Genomic DNA, 15,303 nt, shown 5'->3' with positions numbered 1-15,303 from the left:
AATAAAAGTTAAAATAGCCCACAGGCCATCAGGTGACAATGGAAGGAAGACGGGGGAAGACGGGGCACTTCAGCAACTTAAAGCAGATTAAAAAACTAATTTGTTGACTCTTTTTTCCAAAGCTCACCTCTCCCTTGGAAGGCCATGTGTTTTGCATAATGAGCCTGAATTCCTGAAATCACTGCTGTCTGCTCAGCTCCCTCTTTGTTGGGATTTCAATGGGCTCCCACCTCACGTGGGGGTGCGGGGTATTTTTCTTGTTGCTCCAACCAGGGTTTATTTTTTATTTTATTTTTTTTTTTTATGATAGTCACAGAGAGAGAGAGAGAGAGGCAGAGACACAGGCAGAGGGAGAAGCAGGCTCCATGCACCGGGAGCCTGATGTGGGATTCGATCCCGGGTCTCCAGGATCGAGCCCTGGGCCAAAGGCAGGCGCCAAACCGCTGCGCCACCCAGGGATCCCTCCAACCAGGGTTTAATGGAATCATTTCACTCTCTTGCTTAAAATCTTTACAAGGTTTTCCACTGCCAGAAGGATAAAGGCCAGAACACATATGAGGCCCACGAGGCCCTGGGAATCGTCCATCTTCATTGTGTACCAGTTTCCTCCCACCCACCCAAAAGCCCTAGTGTCCCTGTCCTTGGTTCATGCCATTCTCCTTCCCACCCCAGGGCCTTTGCACATGCTGCTTCTGCTGTCTTCCCATTCTTCACCTGGGTAATCCTGCTCATCCTTCAAATACCAGCTGAATTTTTCTCTGTCTCAAGGCAGCCTTCCTTTCAAATGCCCTAACTTGTACCCTCCCAGTGTCAGACACTTCCCTTCCTGACAGTTACCCTGAGTTGCAATTATATGCAGGAGAGCGTCTTCGTTTTTTTTTCCATTGTCTTCACAGGGCTTGCATGCAGTAAGTGCTCGGTAAGAATTTTTTAAGCAAACAAATGGGTGAAACTTGATGGATGTGAGGGCCTAATATCAGCATGCCATGGCTTCTCTCAACACCTGGACTTCCTTTACTACACCCTAAGCCCCAACCCATTCTCTCCCAGCTTGTGTAAAAATCTGCTTGCACATTCACCTTTGGGTGTGCATGACACCCTAGGCATTAGACCATGCTGTGCAGAGAACGGAGTATGGGCTCTAGGGTGGGACCCATGTTCAAATCCCTGCTCTGCTACTTTAGACTGTGCCTCTCTAGATGTGCTTGCTTGCTTGCTTGCTTTTTCTTTTTCTTTTTTTTTTTTTGCTTGCTTTTTCTTTATTTTCTTTCTTTCTTTTTCTTTTCTTTCTTTCCTTTCCTTTCTTTCTTTCTTTTCTTTCTTTTTCTTTCCTTCCTTCCTTCCTTCCTTTCTTTTCTTTCTCGTTCTTTCTTCTGGTTAGATGGCTCGTCAGTTGGGAGTCTCCTTCCAGGGCCAAGCACAGAACCTGGAAGCTCTGGTAGGAGGTAGGCACCCAATAAAGGAGTGCTGGCATAAATGAATGGATACCCAAGAATACTTCTGAATGGAAGAGAAAGCTCAAGTTCAAAGAGAAAACTGCCCAGAGATGCCCTGGCTGGTTTGAGGACGATGAAGAAATTGGCAAATTCATCCCTGTCCCGACCAGAGGCCTATGGATACTTTGATGATGCTGGAAGGAATCTAAGTTATGCCCATTCGAGAAAACGTCTTCTGGCTTGGATGATCATCACTGTGTACTTAATATACGCAGGGCATTTCCTCACTGAGTCCCTATAATCCGCCACGGCAAGCATCATTGTTCCTGTTTTATAGGTGGGGAAATGGAGGCACAGTGAGCTCAAACAACTTCCTGAGGCTCACTCAGCTTGTGAGTGAGAGAGCTGCGGTGCGAACACAAGCCTATTCAACTGTGCAAGCCAAGGTCCCCACTCCTGAGTCAGACTGGAGTCAGGCAGGCCACTGGGCACGTATGAAGATGTCGCTGTACTTCTTGGAGGCTGTGGCACCTCCGAAGCTGGCTCGCCACTCAAGTCCATCCCAGTGCCCGGTGCTGGCGGGCCTTCCTGTGCACTAGCCACCCGATAGCCAGACCCCGCGTCCTAGTGCTCGTGCCAGCCTGGTTTCTGCAGGTGGCTGGTTCCCAGATGAGATCAACAAGATGGGAAGCAAACATCCCAGACACCAAGCGCGGACAGAGTGCTCTGGTGTTCGGCGGCCGCTTAGGTCCTCCGTGGGTGTCCCCATTTTACAGATGAGAACACTGAGGCAAGAGAGGGGACCACTCGCTGTTGGTAAGTGGCTGGCATCTGAACCCAGATTTGCCTGCCTGCAAAGAATGTTTATTTCTTGAGTGCCTACCATGCGCCAGATACTTTTCTAGGTAGAGCAGGGTATCATTTACCCGACACCATAAGAAACAGAGTTCTACGTAAGTGAATTTTCAGACACCTGAGGCATCAGACACAGAAACGCTGACCAGCTTAACCACGGGTCTGGAAATATTTTATACAATGAATTATTCTTGACCCTTCGCCCTGCCTACTGAATGGGGTTCACCGGTTCTTAGCGCCATCACAGAGCCCACATTGTTGCCGTCCTCTAATACTGCACCCTGCATCACACTGTTCTAGAACTGGTTGCACGGTTCTGTCATATTGAGAGGAGCAGAAGCTACTGGGATGAGGGGGGCACTTGATCCCTGTGTTAAATACCCCCTGGGCAGTGATTCTTTTGTTTTCATGCTTATTTTCAAGATTTTTCCTTTTTTTTTATTTTTTTTATTTTTATTTTTTTTTTAATTTTTATTTATTTATGATAGTCACAGAGAGAGAGAGAGAGGCAGAGACACAGGCAGAGGGAGAAGCAGGCTCCATGCACCGGGAGCCCGATGTGGGATTCGATCCCGGGTCTCCAGGATCACGCCCTGGGCCAAAGGCAGGCGACAAACCGCTGCGCCACCCAGGGATCCCTCCTTTTTTTTTTAAAGTAAACTCTACCCCCAATGTGGGGCTTGAACCTATGACCCCAAGATCAAGAGTTGCCACGTTCTACCAAGTGAGCCAGCCGGGTGCCCCTCGTGCTTATTTTGATAACCTCTTCATCTGTACCCTTGTTCTCAGGCTGTCAGCTGTCGCTCCTGGCTGTAGTCACCATGCTTTCTCTACCATCCCATGTAGGTCTGATTTGCTCGTTCTGCAGGCTATAAAAGCCCAGGCTGTAAGTCAGGTTCCTGAGCTTATCAGAATAGTGTGCAAACTAAGAGTAAATAGGCTCTGAGGGAGAAATATTGGCTCTTTCCTGATATGGACACTGTGGCAATTACATGGGATGACTTTTTTGTTCCATTTTATGTATAGGACAAAGGGCCTGCAATCATGATGGTGATATGCTTAAAGCTTTACAGAAATGAAAGCAAGTCAGATTGATCCAGAAATTCTGGATTTTCTCCCTTTCCAAGAGGTAGGCATTCAAACTACAAAGAATCCAGGCCAGCGGCTTGTTGACTGACACCTTGTCAGGGAGACACTGGGGCCATCTTGAGGACAGTCTAAGGGAAGGAGAAACACGAGTGGTCTGCCATCCACAGAAACTTCTCCATGGGTCATCATGGCAAATGTTGTGTGGCTCCAGCTTCCTGGAGGTTCCGGGACTGAATCCACAAAGCCAGAGCCCAGTGCACACTGCCCTTGTGCCCCAGACCCATGTGAGCTGGCTGCTGTTCACAGGCCTAGAAGGAGATTCTCTGGCCATCCGCAGTCATTCATGCCCACCCAGACTGCGGGCTCGCCCACAGACCCACACTGGCCATCCTGAGTGGGGAAGGAAAGGTACTTGCTCATGGCCACAAAGTCAATGGGTAGCAGAGTGGAGACCCAGATGCCTCACTTCCCATCCAGAGGCTCTTCTCTTCTCTTCCCTTCTCTGGGTCTCCATCTCCCCATCTCAGAATTCTCCTGGTTCACCAAGTTAGAGAGTCTCTGGAGGTGCTACCCTCTTCCTAACCCCCTGGATCCAAGCCTCACGCACCACCTGACCCACAGTGATTCAGCCAAGCGCACCAACTTTTCGCTTCATCACTCTTGGCCAATGCCCAGGACCCTGGCTGGGCTTTCTAAGCTCAGAGGTCAGCAATTTTTTTTTTCTGTAAAGGATATGATAGTAAATATTGTAGGTTGTGCAGGCCGTATGGACTCTGTCATAACTACTCAACTCTGCAGTTGTAACTGGAAAGCAGTCATAGACAATACATGAATGAATGGCTATCCCCATGTCCCAATAAAACTTTATTTATAAGAGCAGACAGCAGACTAGACTTGGCCTGTGGGCCATAGTTTACCAAGCCCTGTTCTAAATCATTCCCAGCGGGGTCCAGCACCTCCTCTAGGACAAAGGTAACTAACTTTTCCTGGTTTGCATGGGACTCTCCTGGTTTTAGCACTAAATCCTACAACCTGGGGCGCCTGGGTGGCTCAGTGGTTGAGCACCTGCCTTTGGCTCAGGTCGTGATCCTGGGGTCCTGGAATTGAGTCCCACATCGGGCTCCCCGCAGGGAACCTGCTTCTCTGTCTGCCTATGTCTCTGCCTCTCTCTGTGTGTCTCCCATGAATAAATAAAAATATTTTTTAAAAAATTCCTGCATCTTGAAAAACCTCACAGTTTCAGACAAAACAAAATGGCTATCACCCTATCTGGGATCCCGTGACCCCTAGTTTCTCCCGTCTCAGTGTTAGTCTAGCTATGACATTCAACTGTCTCCTCCATAAGGAAAAGGAGAAAGAAAAAGAATAGGAGGCAAAAGGGCTCCTATGTGACTTCCCATGTCCCAGGCACCGTGTGAAGGGCTTGGTCAACAGGACCCCCTTTGATGCTCCAACAGTCCAGGATGGTAGGGGTGAAGCCGCTCTCAGGAAGGGGTCAAGATTGGACTGGATCCCAGTCTAATCTGCCTCCTTCTTTCTCTCCAAACTGTAAGCTCCTGAGGACAGAATTGGGATCTCTCACCTGAATAGCCTTAGTGCCCAGCACACGGTGTGATAATTAGAAGGTTCTGAGCAAATACTGATCATCAGCGATCACTCATGTTGAATGAATGAGCATGCCCATGAATGAATGAGTGAATGAATGAATCATCCCTCAGTCTGGACAAACACTTCCCATTTCTATGACATGATTATCTCCTGCCTATTCAAACTCCAGGCAAGGTAAGCAGAAAATGTCAAATATAGGTTATGCTGTCATTTCTGTCAAAATACACCTGCTGGCACTGGGGAGGCAGCATGACAACATATTTAAAATGTGGTCTCTGAAGTCGGGTGATCCGGGTGCAAACCCCAGGTATGCCTCTTCTGGGCCGTGTGATGAGACCGGCCAACTCACCTATCTGAGCCTCACAGCTTACAACAGAAGACGGTGCCCACCTCTGAGGGCATGGGGCACGGAGTCAGCTAAGGCCTCCGAAAACATGTATACATTATCACCATCACCACTGCTGATGTTGGGATGAGCAGAAACAAGGTAGCGACAGGGGATATCCGGACTGAGAAGTTTAAGTGTTCATTATGCAGCTCTGAACAAGCACCTGGGCCAAGCAGGAGATACATACGCATGCTGGTAACTGCACAAGCTAGCTAGAACCACAGCAATGGTGCGTAACAAATGCCCATTAAACCCCAGGAACGTACAAGAAGGAACATTTCTCTCACTAAGCTGTTTGTGGCCAGCAGGAGCCTGACTGAGCTAGGCTGTTTATTGAGGTTTGGGCTCAGGGTGGTTGGACACATGTTCATTCTGGGGCCATGCTGAGTGGGTGGCAGCTGCCGTGGGGAAGCCCCTCCCCAACTCATGGCAGAAACAGGGCGCCCTCGAGACCTAAGCTGGGAACGAACCCACCGTCACTTCCACCTCACACTAAAGACCAAAGCCAGTCAACATGGCCAAACCCAACATGAAGGAGCAGGGGCATAAACCCGGCCACCCCTTGAGTGAGGGAAATGGCAAAGTCTCCCAGCTAAGCGCAGAGGGGCATGCAGGAGGGAGGAACTGGGTTCAGTGGCGTCTCCACCACAATCACCAAACACCAGCCAACCCTTGGAAAGGGGGCCCCACTGGACCTACCCCCCTCACCAGGTTCCTCTTCGGCCCCTCTGCCTCATCGGCGTGTGGTTCAAATCTACAAAAGACCCTGAGTGCTAGCAATGGCACTCCTTGGGGACCCCATCCCCATCTTCCCAACATCTGGACCTGCTCCGGGGAGCCATTAATCTCGGGCAATTTCTTTCCTCACTTGATTTGTTTATTTAAGGAAAACAAGTTGCTCCTAATTAGAAGCACTGCTGTCGAGATGTTCGGTGCGTCCTGGGCTGTCTATTTTCAGACCTTCTGCCTAAAATTATACCTGTGCTCTTAACATCTGTGAGCTTGCTCAGCAACTGTCCTGCGTGCAGGCTTTCGATGAGAGAGGCTAGAGGTGCTGTGGGAGCCCAGGGAGCCGGGCCATGGGGGACACGGGCTTCAGAGCAAAGGCACTTGGAAAAATGCACACACAACATCCCCACCACCTATCCGGAGCTGGCACAGATCACCGAGTCAACACTTGGCGTGTGCACAGCACAAACACAGTCCTGACCCGAGCAGCGGGGCGAAGAGTGGCTTCAAAGGTTCCGAGAGGTTTTCTGTTGGGAAGCTCTCAGCTTACATCCACCCCACACGCTCTTACACCTCTGCTAAGGATACACAGACACTCCTGTGGAAATGCACACACACACACACACACGAGACACGCACAGAAGTTGCACTGCCCCACAGACAGGCAAACATGCTGCAGGCACATACACACTCAGAAACACACTCATGCGCAGGAGACATGCACAGAAGTTATACTGCAACTCCCACAGACGTTCAGAGACACACGTACAATGGAGACACCCTCCAATGCGCACAGCAACCAACACACCAGATACCCATACTCAGAAACATGCACAATGAGACACAAGCAAGCATGCAGTGCTACACACAGGAATGCACACTCAGGGACACAGGCATGTATACAGAGATGCACAGGAAGTTTACCCTGCCATACACACAGGGATACACCCACAGAAGCACACATATATGTGGAGGTACTCACAGGGGTTACAAACATGTACACACACGTACACAGAGATAAGGAGGTGTGCAATGCTATACATATGTGGGCACAAAGGTACACTGAAAAACCTGGAGGCTGTAAGCACATACCACAGGTTCACGCTCACAGCATTGCACACGCATGCAGGCACTCACACACACCCAGACACGTGCACACGGCACACACGGCTGCTCATGCAGGCACCCAGACAGGGTTGCCCAGCCTCTCAAACGGGTTTTGCCACCCAGACCGCCTCCCCCACCAGACACATGTGTGCCATAGTGCAGCCACGCACCTACCTGGTCACAGACACACATCCAACTCATATTCACCCGACTGTTCAACACTCGCAAGCGTGTATGCGTACCCACACTTGCTGTGACTCACACAGGCACACATTCCCTTGCAGACATGCACACGCACACACTCAGAAATCCACAGAGAAGCAATGCCACAAGTACACACCCAGATCGACACTCTTCACATGTGTACACACACACACACGCATAAGGTTTCTATGTTCTGTCAGACATATGAACACGTGGGCACAGACCTGCGTGAGAATGCACTCATTTACACACAGGCACCTACACACGTCCACATCGTACGCCACCAAGAAAGCAAACCGTTCATGTTCTCAGAGTCCTAAAAGTCAAGCCCACAGGCCGAGCCAGCACCTGGCCGACTGCTTCTGCCCCAGTCCCTACCGCAAGCCCAGGAACTCACTCCGTGGCAGCCAAGATGAGGTCTGCCCTCCCCACCGGTGGGTTCCGCATGGACCCAGGGGACCCCTAGTTTGGGGAAGGACACAGAGGTCCCAAGCCTCAGAACCACTCAGAAATAAACAAGACCGACCAAAACTGCTGCCTTTCCCCATAATCTCAGCAACCATACTCCCTTACCCCAAACACGCACGCTCATGCATGCACACATATACCCAGGCACACATGCACGCACAGGCGCGCGTGTGTGCACGCACGGCACTTTCCCTAGCGCAGCTGTTCCTCTAGGGAACAACAGCTTCGCCCGTTCCAACAGCCTCAGCAGCCTGGGCGCCTGACGCCCAGACATACTGAACTTCTGGGCCCTGGGTCCCTGCACAGCTGCAAAGTTGAAGCCATGGAGACAGCTTACCTCCACCTTCTGTTGTCATGGCGACGCAGCAGCTGGGCGCATCAGGCCCTCCCTGACTGCCCTGAGCTCCTCTCTAGGAGCTGCTGGCCCAGCAGAGCTTTTATGAGGAAGCAGCAAGGGGGTGGGGACTGCAGGTGTCAGCTGATTGGAGAGAACAAGGGCCCCCGCGGCTCCCCCCAAGGATCACCTGGTGCTCAGGTGGGACCCGGAGAGCTTCCCTGGGGAAACAGCACCGCCTGCTCACACACAACACCCAAAAACACAGCCCTGCTGCTGCATGCCTGAGCCGGCGGAGATCCAATCTTCACCAGACTCTACGGTAAGCACTTCCCATGCACCATCCCAGTCGGTACCCCCCGCCCCAACACTCTTCCTCCCAGGAACTGTGAGTTCCCCATCTTATGGAGGCCCACCGAGGTCTGGAGGGTGAAGTGACTGGTCAACCTCAGATGCATCCGAGTCCCAAGCCTCTCAAGCACTATACCACTTTACAGGATTTTGAAGATCTCGTCGGTGATGATCGCTCTGTGTCTGAGAAGTGCCTGAACTGGGACCTCTGAAGACACGTGAAATCTCTTCATTTTGCAGAAGCAGCCACCAGAGCCCAGAGAGGTCTAGTGATTCACACAGCACATTGTCAGCAGTCTCAAAGCTCAGTCTTCTGCCCCAGAGATGAGGTTTCCCCAGGACCTCACCAGCCTCTGACCTCAGGTCTCGGCAGCCTAGGGAAGCAGCTCCTAGCATGGCCCTACCCTCATACCCCAAAAACTGGCCCAGGACCACACAGCAATGCTAGTCCCCAGGGGCAGATGCTCAGCCCCAGCAGGACCAGCACACTATTTTCAAACTTCAAGTCACAGTCAGAAGCACTTTCACCGCCTGCCTTACTGACCAAGCAATCCATCCAGATGACCCCAACCCTAGGCTGTAACCCCCCCGAGGCAGCACGATGCTATCTAGGAGGCTGTGGCCACAGGGGTGACTCCAAAATGATCCTCAGAGACCAGGTGGCTCTTTGGAGCCTGCTTTTCATTAGGAAGAAGAATTCAGCCAAACTCATGAGCTATGTGCTGGGCTCTGCAGAGCCTCTAGGGACCTGGACTGGGTGAGGACTATCCACGCCCTGAGCCACAGACCAAGACGCCCAGAGCCTCTATCCAACTGTCCACTCCAGCCCCTCTTTCCGCACAAAGTTTGTGCCTCCCCAGTGAATGATCTCCTCCTCGAGTGGCCCCGGTAACTTCCCCCAAATCTTTTGCTCATCTCAGGAGCTGCAGGTGATGGGAGGTGATCCCCACCTCTGCTGCCGTCTCTGCCCAAGAAGTGAGTCGGCTCCTGTGATGACACCTGGGGCTGTGGGAAGGGCTTGGCCAGAGGCAGTCTGAGTGGGGGCCCGGCTCCGGTCGTCTCTCCTGGTCCTGACACACGCAGAGACACACGCGGAATGGGCTGAAGCAAGCCTGCAAAGCGGTCCCCACAAAGCCCATCCCCTGGGCAGCCCTGGGAGCCGCCTCCAGACGCAGGACAACGCATGCACCCGAGGATCACCGCAACAAGCACCTCCTAAGGCCAACTCGAAAATAGGACCGGCCCCTTCTCCTCCGGAACTCTGCCCTGGCGGAACAGGGGGGAGTCGAGAATCACAGGGGCCCGGCGCCTCGCCCCCGGCCCAGCTCAGCCTCGGGCGCCCAGTGGGATGCCCGCAGGAAGGACGCTTGGATGAGCCGCCGCATCCCCTCCTGCGCCCGAGGAGAGAAAGTTTGTCATTCACGGCGCTGGGCTGTCCCTGCTGCGGGCTCCGTCCTCCCCGGGCTCTGCGCGCCGAGCCCCAGCCTGCGGGGAGGCGGCGGGACCCGGGAGCCCGGATCGGGCAGCGATCTCCGGGCAGCGCCTCCGCGCCCGCTCCCCCGGCGGCCCTCGCCCGGCCCGCGCCTCCGCCCTCACCTGGGTCGCGGCCGCTTGCCAACTCCGCACGCCGAGCCCGGGGGCGCCTGCCCGGCCGCCGGGGCTGCAGCGGCATCCAGCGCCGCGGAGCCCGGGCTTCCCTTCCCGCCGCCCAGCGCCTCCGCCGGGCCGGGGCGCGCTCTCCGGGTGGTGCAGGGGGCGCCCCGCGCGCCGCCGGCGGCAAAGTGCAAGAGTGTGCGCCCCGGGCTGCAGCGGGCGGCGGCGGCCGGGCCGAGGAGGCGGTGGCGACGCCAGCCGGCGAGCCGGGGAGCGGGCGGCGGCGCCAAGGGGAAGCCCGGCTCCCGCGAGCCCGGCGCCCGGGCGGGCGGCACTGCGGGGGCCCCGCCGCCAAGCCGAGGCCCCGCGGCCAGCCGGCCCGGGAGGTCGAGGCCCGGGGGCGCGGGCGCCGGGCTCCGCGCCTCGCCTCCCGCTCGCCTCCCGCGCCGCCTCGCTCCGCGCCGACCTCCCTCTCCGGCCGAGCTCCCCGCGCCGCCGCCGCCGCCGCCGCCGCCGCCGCCGCCGCCGCCGCCGCCAGCAGCGCGCCTCGACCGGGCGCGCTCCTCGCGCGGAGCCACAGCGCGGCCGCCGCTTAACTCCTTGCGTGCCACCCGGCCCTCCCGCGGCCGCCCGCGCAGCCAGCCGCCCGGCGTCAGGCCCCGGGCCTCGCCTTGCCCGTCTCTACAATGGGCTCGCAGACCCGCGTGCGGGGGAGGGGGCGGCCTGCACGATTGCCGGAGCCAACCGATTAGGCAAAGTGCCACGCCGCAGGCGCTGAGGGAGCGCCCAGTAAACGGCAGAGCATTTGCCGCCGCCGCCGCTGCTGCTGCTGCCGCCGAGTTCAAGACACTGAGCACACGTTACCTTGCAAAGAGCAAACCCCCTTCGAGGGCAGTTTGGTTGGTTGGTGTTGAGTTTGTCGTTTAAACAGGAAGTAGGTTTAAGCTGTGTAGCCTCGGGCTAGTCACTTACCCTCTCTCGCAGCCTGTTGCAGAAGATTCCTCCTGAGCTCGGTGACCTTGGATCTCATCATCCCCTTGAACTTCTGCATCCTCATCTGTAAAGTGGGGACGATAGATATTGCCCACCTTGAGAGGATCTCCAGCAAACGTCGGGGAAGGGAGCTGCTCTCATGAGAGCCCCCATTGAGAGAGGGTGTCTCCCAAATGCCAGGCACCCATCCAGTGTAGTTTCAAATACATCATCTCGTTAAGTCATGGAAACAACTCTAGAAGGCAGCTAGTTCCAATTCCATTTTTCAGATGAGAGATTTAGGGCCCCAGGAGGTGAAGTTCACCCGAGTTAGCACAGCTAAAAAGTATGGGAGCTAGACCCTGGGCCATCTGACTCCAAAACCTGTATCTGTTAAGCTTGGGGCTGAAGAAGAGACCCTAATGTGGCCTGATCTTTTTTTAGGATGAACAACATGAATTCACATCTGCATTTCTTTACTTAGAGCACGTTATTTTCCCAATTATAAAAGACTTACCGAGGGGCACCTGAGTGGCTCAGTGGTTGAGAGTCTGCCTTTGGTTCACCCCTGATTCCAGGGTCCTGGGATCGAGTCCCACCTTGGGCTCCCCACAGGGAGCCTGCCTCTCCCTTTGCCTATGTCTCTGCCTCTTTCTCTGTGTCTCCTGAATAAACAAAATCTTAAAAAAAAAAAAAAAAAAAAAAAAAAAAAAAAACTCTTGTCGGACGTAGGTATTTCAGAAAATACTGAAACATATGAAGGAAAGCAAATCAACTCTATTTCCATCACCCAGAAGTAATGATGATTAATTGATGTAATTTCCCCAATCTTTTTTCTATACCTACATGTAAAGGCAGTTGGCACAAACGGAATCATCCCTGGACACCATTCTGTATCAGGAGATGGGGAGGGTCTGGCACCCTTGCTAAGGCTGGACCCCCAGCTCCCCAGACCCCCAACAACCCCAGATCAGTCACCACACTGGTCCAATAGAGAGCCAACCAGGCTGCACATCTGTGCATCTCACCCAGTTATCATTGGACAAACCCTGCTCTGATGCTTTCCCTTCTCCCACTGTTTTTGTGTCTCCCTCTTAGAAAACCAAATCATTCCTTTGCTTGGGATACAGAGACCACTGATATCACACACATACCTTCCAGCCTGCCCAAACCCATCAGGAACAAGGCATTCCCAACGTGCCAGCCCCAGAGGGACAAAGGCAGTACCAGATCTTAAAGGTGCAGGCAATCTAGGTTCAAGTCTGGGCTCTGTCCCAAGCAGCTGTCACCTCTCTGAGCCTCTGTTTCACGTCTATAACATGCGGCATAAAGAACACCAACCCTCTGCAGTCGTTGTGAGGATTACATGAGATAAAGACAAGTAAATGCTGAATTAATGGCAGCTGTTGCTTTTTATCAGTGAGGAGAAGTGATCTGAATGACCCTAATACTGGTTGCCAATAATCGAGTTGAGTTCTTGCTAAGTGCCAGGCATGGTGTGCATGAATTCTTAACAATAACTTTGGGTGGTAGGTATTAGGAATTTAGAGACAAGGAAACTGAGGCCCAGAGAGATGAAATCCTCTGTCCAAGGGTACATGGCAAGTTCATGGCAGAGTGAGCTTGGAGTAGATCTCAGCTCGTCTTGCCCCTGCCCACTCAGTTGCCAGCACAATTGCAAATGGTAGACTTGGCACCTTTCCTAAGTCCTCCTCATCCCTCCCCAGCTCAGAACCCTCTTGCTCTGTCTGGGGGACAAATGTCCTCCTGGGGGAGATGTAGGGGCTGATACCTAACTTGGCCAAGGAGCCCACTGCAAGGTGGTGGGGGTTTGAGGACAGTACCAGTGGTCTCCATCTATCCCCACCCCCTCCACTGCAGCCTACTTCTCCCCGCCTGTCCCTAAACCCGGTTAGGAATAGGCAGTGAGCTTGTGGACAAGTGGGAAGAGCCCCAGGCTTGGAATCAGGCAACTAAAATTCAAGCACTTGTCAAGTGCTGTGGGTGGGTCACTCACCCTTCAGAGTCAACCTCATCATCCATGAAAGGACTAATAACATCCTCCCTGATTACTCCTAGGGTTGTTGGGGGAAAATATGGATTGGAAAAACACCTTGAGAGTGGCACAATCTGTAAACACACAACCGTAACATCAGAATCGTTGCAGGCATCATCATACAAGCACGTGAGAACACAGCATTGTGGCGTTTTGTAGCAGTGAAAACTGGGGCCTCTGGAGACAGGTTTGTTCTCCCCCATATGATGTCTTGTTGACCCAAACCATTTCTTGAAAGAAGCACCTTTCCCCTCACTGTTCTCTGGGGCCACCATGTGGGTAGAGGGGAGCTGGTTCTGCTTTTTCCTCTGCCTAATTCCTGGGGTTGTCAGGGCTCGTTCCCAACATTGTTTTAGCCTCATTGCTGGCCTTTGAAACCAAGGGATTATGATTAGCTATAAAAGGTAAGTAGTAAAAATGTAGGATTTTTGTCTAATACACACACACAGAGTCAATTTTGGCAGGAAGGGACAAGTCCCCTTCCTCTAGACCCAACCATTGGACAAACTCTAATTTCTGCTGAGGACTTTCTCTGCTCACCCTTTAGCCTGGCCATCATTTGTGTATCGGGTTTCTGAAAAAAGCCTCTTCTTTTCTCTGCACCTTCTATTTCAGCTAGAATCTAACCATTTTGGGCCCAAGTCTGTGGCAGGACTCATGGAGGACAGCGAAGAGACAAAGTAATCTTTGAAATAAATTACAAAGACCAAAACAGTGATGTAAGAGAATTTCAGTGCACAACATCAGGTAACACCTCCAAGCCGCGTTCATAGAACAAGTCACTAACCAATACATCACTGTCCCTTGAACCACAGTGTCTAAAAATAGGATTTGCTCTAATTTCCTGAGTAGCAGGTGTAGATGGAGAGTGTTAGAGTAGTGAGCGGGCTGTGTCAGGTGGTAAGTAACTTCCCCTTCATGGTATTTTTCTAATGTAGAAAGGAAGGGACTTGCCTCCAGAAATGTCAGGCAATTCCTAACAGAGCTCAGAGGGTTAAATGAAAGACGCTGGAGTCGGTCAGAGCTGGGATGAAACCCCAGCCCTGCTACCACCCTCCTTGGTGGCCTTGGTTTAATTAAGTAACCTCTCTGGGCCTCCATCTTCTAAAAGCTGGAGAACAGTAGTTCCAACCTAAGGAGGATCTGCATATATTAAATGATAGGCATATAAAGACCGTGTACCACAGTGCCACCTGCACAAGTATTACTCCCATGAGCCATGACCTATTATTATAAGGGTTCTAGATGGAGAGGACAAATCCACAGCAAAGTATGGATGCCACTCATTCAGGGCTCCAGACAGAATTTCAGAATTCAAGCCTGTGTGGGTTTCCCAGAATCTGATTTTTTTTTTTTTTTAGCCACTGAATAACTGACTCACACATTGCTGTTAATGTGTGGAAGAAAGAGTAAGATTGAGAAAAGGGGACCACAAAGGTCACTGTGACTTTGTACGAGGTGCTAATACACAGTGGGGGAGGTCCTTTCATTGCAAGGAGTTTGGGCATGCTGCCCAGGATGGGCTGGTCACTCCCTCCACCACCCTGCATTTGTGTTTTCTGCGTGGAATCTCTCTCTGCTCCCTGGCCCCTCCATTCAGAGCCCTTTTGTGAGTTCCCCTCATTCCTCCATCCTGTCTGATAGTGGCTGGCCTGCCATACAGACTCGCAGAGTCCAAGAGCTGTGTCTTTCAGCCATTCCTCTGTCCCTGGCACTCAACACAGTGCTGGGCACCTTGTAGGCTTAGTCCACTTGGCCTTCCATAACAAAAATACCAAAGACTGGGGGCACCTGGGTAGCTCAGTGGTTGAGCATCTGCCTTTCGCTCAGGGTGTGATCCTGGAGTCCTGGGATCGAGTTCCACATTGGGCTCCCCGTGGGGAGCCTGCCTCTCCCTCTGCCTGTGTCTCTGTGTCTTGTGAATAAATAAATAAAATCTTTAAAAACAACAACAACAAAAATACCAAAGACTGGGGGCACCTGGGTGGCTCAGTGGTTGAGCATCTGCTTTGGCTCAGGTCTGAGTCCTGCATCACACTCCCAACAGAGAGCCTGCTTCTCCCCCTGCCTGTGTCTCTGCCACTCTCTGTGTCTCTCATGAATAAATAAGTAA

General features: G+C 52.7%; 1 protein-coding gene across 3 annotated transcripts in view; it reads right to left on the bottom strand.

Moving 5' to 3' along the window:
- Positions 1 to 11,154, bottom strand: part of WSCD2 (WSC domain containing 2) — a 120,203-nt gene extending 109,049 nt beyond the window's left edge. For 2 of the 3 annotated variants that reach the window (XM_025986613.2, XM_072723026.1), the window contains exon 1: positions 8,222 to 8,709. The gene's annotated coding sequence lies outside the window, so the exon portion shown is untranslated. Of the gene's footprint in view, positions 1 to 8,221; positions 8,710 to 11,134 lie in introns of those variants that run through there. The other variant, XM_025986615.2, reaches the window with a different exon arrangement.
- Positions 11,155 to 15,303: the final 4,149 nt, after the last annotated feature.

This window comes from Vulpes vulpes, chromosome 10 (genome assembly GCF_048418805.1).
Source record: "Vulpes vulpes isolate BD-2025 chromosome 10, VulVul3, whole genome shotgun sequence".
NCBI lineage: Eukaryota > Metazoa > Chordata > Mammalia > Carnivora > Canidae > Vulpes > Vulpes vulpes.
Note: the sequence above shows the minus strand (reverse complement) of the source record. Positions and strands in the feature narration are given on the sequence as shown.